This window comes from Notamacropus eugenii, chromosome 1 (genome assembly GCF_028372415.1).
Source record: "Notamacropus eugenii isolate mMacEug1 chromosome 1, mMacEug1.pri_v2, whole genome shotgun sequence".
Classification (NCBI taxonomy): domain Eukaryota; kingdom Metazoa; phylum Chordata; class Mammalia; order Diprotodontia; family Macropodidae; genus Notamacropus; species Notamacropus eugenii.
The window spans coordinates 518,028,702-518,034,396 of record NC_092872.1 but is presented as its reverse complement, the minus strand read 5'-3'; the positions used below and the strand labels follow the sequence as shown (position 1 = coordinate 518,034,396).

The 5,695-nt window shown below is 38.8% G+C and overlaps 1 pseudogene; it reads left to right on the top strand.

Moving 5' to 3' along the window:
- Positions 1 to 3,255: 3,255 nt before the first annotated feature.
- LOC140527219 (small ribosomal subunit protein uS2-like) lies at positions 3,256 to 4,184 on the top strand (annotated as a pseudogene).
- The last annotated feature ends 1,511 nt before the right edge of the window (positions 4,185 to 5,695 follow it).

Genomic DNA, 5,695 nt, shown 5'->3' with positions numbered 1-5,695 from the left:
GAATTGAGGAGGGAGAGCATTCCATACACAGATGACAATATTTACTCTCTCTCTCTCTCTCTCTCTCTCTCTCTCTCTCTCTCTCTGTCTCTCTCTCTCTCCCTCTCTCTCACTCTGTCTCTGCCTCCCTCTCTCTGTCTCTCCCTCCCTCTCTCTCTGTCTCTCTCTCTCTCCCTCCCCCCCCTTCCCTCTCCCTCTCTTCCTCTCCCTCTGCCTCTCTCTTTCAAGTTGGACTTTCAAAATGCAAGGGGCTTAAGATTTATCTTAAAAGAAATCCCTACATGTAACATCCTTTCTGGATTTACTTTCCCAATGGCTGTTCACACTGACAAGCTGGGTCATCAGAAAGTGGCTGACCACTTTTCGAGATTGCAGAAGTAACATTAAGCAGTTGTGGGTGCTAATGCTATTGCTTGTGAACCCCAATCTAATGTGTCCTTTCCCATATCAAGCAACTAGCTAATATCAGTTTGCTTTTACGTATCTTTGCTGAATAGGTATAGCCAGAAAAGAAATTACCAAAATTCTCTTACTCCAAATCCATGTCATGTTACCTTTTCCAGGAACTGTGAACTTAGGTTGTTATTAATATTATTCAAGTTTGACAAATGCACAAATAAGTTCACTGGCTTTTCCTGGGATAGCAAGGAAATCCACCCGCTTTATAATATTCTTTCAGATGGAAAAAAAATTTTTGAGTTTCAAACAACTGTCAGATCAAAGTTTTGGAACAAAACATTCATAAATTGAGAAATGCCTGTATTCACTTTTGGAGGGGGACATTTCAGCTATGTGTCATGTATCTGAAGCTAAACTTTGGATTTTATTATCTCCTTGTTTCTGTTTTCCCAGAAAAAAGTTCAGGGTTGCCAAGGTCCTCAGTAGCCATTTATTCTGGCCCATTGCCCAAAGAGAATCATCTTTACAAGATGTCTGAAATTTGTAACATCACATTATTACTTTTTTTTCTCTTTTTAAAAACACATATTTTTTGTTATATGCAATTGTTCTCTGAGAGGAGAAGAAACATAGGAGGAGGTTTAGGTAAAATAAAATATGCCAATAAAAATTATTTTAAAATAAATATTTGTAAATATAATTTATAAATACATAATATTTACATGTGATCAATTATATATTACTTTTACACAAATAATATTTAAATGATATAATTGATAAGTGTATTTACACATTTAAATATGCCAATAAAATTTATTTTTCAAATCCCAAGCAATATGAACAAATGTTTTACATTTCAATCCTGCAACCTAAGGCAGCTAGGTGATACAGTTGAATAAGTGCCTAGCCTGAAGTCAGGAAGACATCTTCCTGAGTTCAAATCTGGCCTCAGATACTTACTAGCTCTGGAACAAGTCACTTACTCCTCTTTGCCTCTGTTTCCCCATTTGTAGAATGGGCTGGAGGAGGAAATGGCAAACCACTCCAGTATTTTTTTCCAAAAAAACCCCAAAAGGGTTCATGAAGAGTTGGACATATCGGAAATAACAACCAAACAGCAAACCCTTCCTCGTACGGCACCCTGGGTGTCTATGTTTATTTTTCCTATCCCTGGTCCTGACTCAGCATGTCTTTTACTTCTTTATATTACCCCAAATGCCTGGATACTTGAAAATGATTTCCAACCTGATAGTGAATTCTTGTCTCAATATCCAAAAACTCTGTCAGTTTGATGTCTCACTTGACTGAACCGTGAAGGCCAGGTAAAGTCAACAGATAGAAAATTCTTTTTGTCCCTGGATGTTTCCCTTTATATTCATCCTTCTGAATTTGACTAAAAAGCAGCTTCAGATGTCACACTGAAAATGTTTCGCTACATTATCTGCTTTCTCTTCTTTATACTTTAGCCTAGCACTTAATAGTAATTCATTTTTGTATAATACTAGCTTGAGAGCCAAGTATTAATTTTTAGTGTAAGTATATATCTCAAAAATCAGCAAAAGCTATGTCAGAGTTTGATGCATTGTTACGTTCATTGTTTAAACTTAAAAGTAATAAAGACAATGTTAATGCAGGTTAAACTTAAAAGTGTGTTGTGTGTACATTTTTTCCCTAGAAAATCAGTAAACATTGACACCACTCTGACTAAAGATATTCTTTCATGGTATGGAGGTCACCCCAAGTTGCTGATAGGCATCACTGAAGCAACATTTAGTTAATCAAGAAGTATACATTAAGGACCTACTGTGTGTGACAGGTATTCTGCTAGGTACTAGAGATTTAATACAAAAGCAAAATAGTTCCTGCCTTCAAGAAAGACATTTCTTTCTTGCGATTTTTCCCTTTTGTTCTCATTCTTCTTTCACAACATGACTAATATGGAAATATGCTTACTATGAATGTACTGAATGTACATGTATAGCCTATGTCAGATTGCTTGCTGTCTTGTGAAGAGGTCAGCGAGAGGAAGGGAGGAAATTTGGAACCCAAAATCTTATAAGAGAAAATGTTGAAAACTAAAACCAAAGAGATAAATGAAAAGAAGGACAACATCGAGCTCTCTGTACATGTCAGCCATTAATCTTCGGAAATCAGCAAAGATACTAATTCAAACTATTAGTAGCTTCAGTAAAATAGCAGGCTACAAAATAAACTTTTAAAAATTGACAACATTTCTATGTATTAATAAAACACAAGAAGAAATAATAGAATGGGAAACCCTATTCTACATAACTATAAAATGCAAAAAATATCTGGGAATGCCAAAACATGCAAAAGTTTTCTATAGATTTGATTATAAAGTGCTCCTTAAAGAAATAAAAAAACAACTTAAATAGCTTCAGTGTTCATGGCTGAGCTACATAGGCCAATATAATAAAAATGACAATACTACCAAAATCTGTTTACACTTTTAATGTTATATCAGTCAAATTATCAAGAGGATACTTAATAAAATTTGAAAAAATAATAAAATTCATTTGGAAAAATACAAAATCTAGCATATCAAGGGAAATGATGAAAGGATGTAGAGACAAAGGGAGGAATAGTACTTCCATATCTCAAACTAGATTGTAAAGCAGAAGTCATCAAAGCCATCTGGTATTGGTTAAAAAAATAGAGAAGCAGATCAGGTACAGTAGTCAGGAACAGACTAAACAAAGGAGAATCAGAAACAATAGAACTCAATAATCCAGTGTTTGATAACAAAGAAAACATAGATTGCCTAAGGGAAACCTCTGATTAAAAAGTGCTGGGCAAATTGGAAAGCAAACTTTTCCTTGCATGGGGCCCTGAAGAGGGTTCCATAGAGCAGTGTTTTCGGTTTATGTCATAACTTTAAAGGGAAACTTTCACAATGTCTGGAGCCCTAGACGTCTTGCTGATGGAGAAGGATTGTCCTCAAATTCTTTGCTGCAGGAACCTATTTGGGTGACACCAATTTGGATTTCCAGATGGAACGGTTTATCTATGAAAGAGAGTATGGCATCTATATCATTAACTTTAAGAGAATTTGGGAAAAGCTTCTGGCTGGCCATTATTGCCACTTGAAAACACAGTCGATGTTAGTTCATCTCATTGAGGAACACTGGCCAGTGGGCTGTCCTGAAATTTGCTGCTGCCACTGGCATCACACCTGCTGCTGGATGTCTCACACCAGGCACCTTCACTAACCAGATCCAGGCTTCTTTTAGGGACCCTCGCCTCTTGGTGGTCACTGATCCTCAGGCACATCACCAGCCTCTGACTGAAGCATTATTTGTTAACCTCCCAACCATTGCATTGTGCAGCACAGACTCCCCACTCTGCTATGTGGACTTTGCCATTTCATGCAACAACAGGGGAGTTCACTCAGTGGGTCTGATGTGGTGGATGCTGGCTCGTGAAGCCCTACATGGGTGTGGCACCATCTCCCATGAACACCCATGGGAGGTTATGCCTGATCTTTACTTCTATAGGGATCCAGAGGAGATTGAAAAGGAAGAGCAGGCCTCAGCTGCGAAGGCAGGGGCAAAGGAGGGATTTCAGGGTGAATGGACTGCACCTGCCCCAGAATTTACTGCTACACAACTGGAAGTGGCTGACTGGTCTGAGTACAGGTGCCATCTGTTCCCATTCAGCAGTTACCAACCAAAGATTGGAGTGCTCAGCCAATTGCTGAAGGCTGCTCTGAAGCTCCTACTGCTCAGGTTGCTGAGAAGGTAGGAACTGCCATGGAGAGGTCTTAAAATCCAGATACTCTAAGTGTTGAGAAAATGCTGATGGAAAATAAACATTGGTTTCTTACCAAAAAAAAAAACTGGAAAGCAGTCTGACAAGTATTAGGCTTATATCCATATCTTATACTATATTCCACAATAGCTTCTAAATGGATTGTTTAATCATTTTTTAGTCATGTCCAACTCTTTGTAACCCCTTTTGCCTTTGCAAAGTTACTGGAGTGGTTTTCCATTTCCTTCTCCAGCTCATTTTACAGATGAGGAACCAAGGCAAACAAGGTGAAGTGACTTGCCCAGGGTCACACAGCTGGTAAGTGTCTGGAGCCGGATTTGAACTCATGAACTTGAGTCTTTCTGATTCTAAGCCCAATCCTTTATCCACTGCATTACGTAGCTACCTAACTTCTAAATGGATACACAACCTTAATATTGAAGACCATAATGATGAGGTAGAAAAGAGTGAGTGCCTGCCTGAGGCAGACAGAGTAAACAGGATGCAGAATGTGATATAAGATGGAGGATGTGACCAGCCAGAAAACTGATCAAAGAAGACTATGCATTGGAGCCCTCCACCATGGACTTACCTGTGTTCTTTCACAGAACACCCCCAATTACTTGACATTCCAGAACAACTCATCCCCTCCCCTTTCCTATTCTCCTTGCTTATTTATACACCTCTGGAGTACCTGATATCCCAGGCATTCCAGAGCCATTCTTGCCCCTCCTCCCCTTCTCTTGTTAAATTGTATTTAAGACCAGACAGATAACCTGGCCAAATGCTCTGCCTCCTATGGGAGCAGATCTGCTCCAATAAATGCCTTTTTTAAATTTGGAGACTATCTGAGGGAATTCTTCAGGACACTAGAACACATCCATCTGCTCTCCATTATTTCTGATGGCACCCCAACATTTTTGGATCACACCATGAACTCATCAGTCCCATAAGAAGTTTTATAAGATGAACAGATCCTATATCTCTCATAGCTACGGGGAGAAAATGTATTCTTAATCAAACAAGAGACAGAGGCAATTGCAAAAGATAAAATAGATAACTTTGAGTATGTGAAATTAGAAACTTCTGTACAAACAATATAAATGTGTCTAGGATGAGAAGAGAAGTGGTCATGATGAGGTGCTTGGGTGCCTGCACTCAGACCCCAATTCCAACACTCTATTTCTCCCTCGCCTCAAAACACTGTTCCTGGCAGTTACTCCCTAGTCCGACACTATGCCTAGCAATTACTCTTGAGTGGGCCCCAGTAAAAAACTTATCTGTCTCCCTGGTAACAAACTGCCCCTGTAGGAATTATTAGTTTGAAGTGGCTTTGTACTAGCTCATAAAGATACTCAGTACACACTGGACTATCTATACCAACTCCCTACCTCATTATACACATCCTGGACTCCTCCTTATGTATATCCTAGATTTTAGACATATGTATACTCCTTATATCTGTCTTGTTGATTGGTGGCAGACTGGCAAAAACCTGGCAAACTAGACTGACGGCTAGTTAACTTAG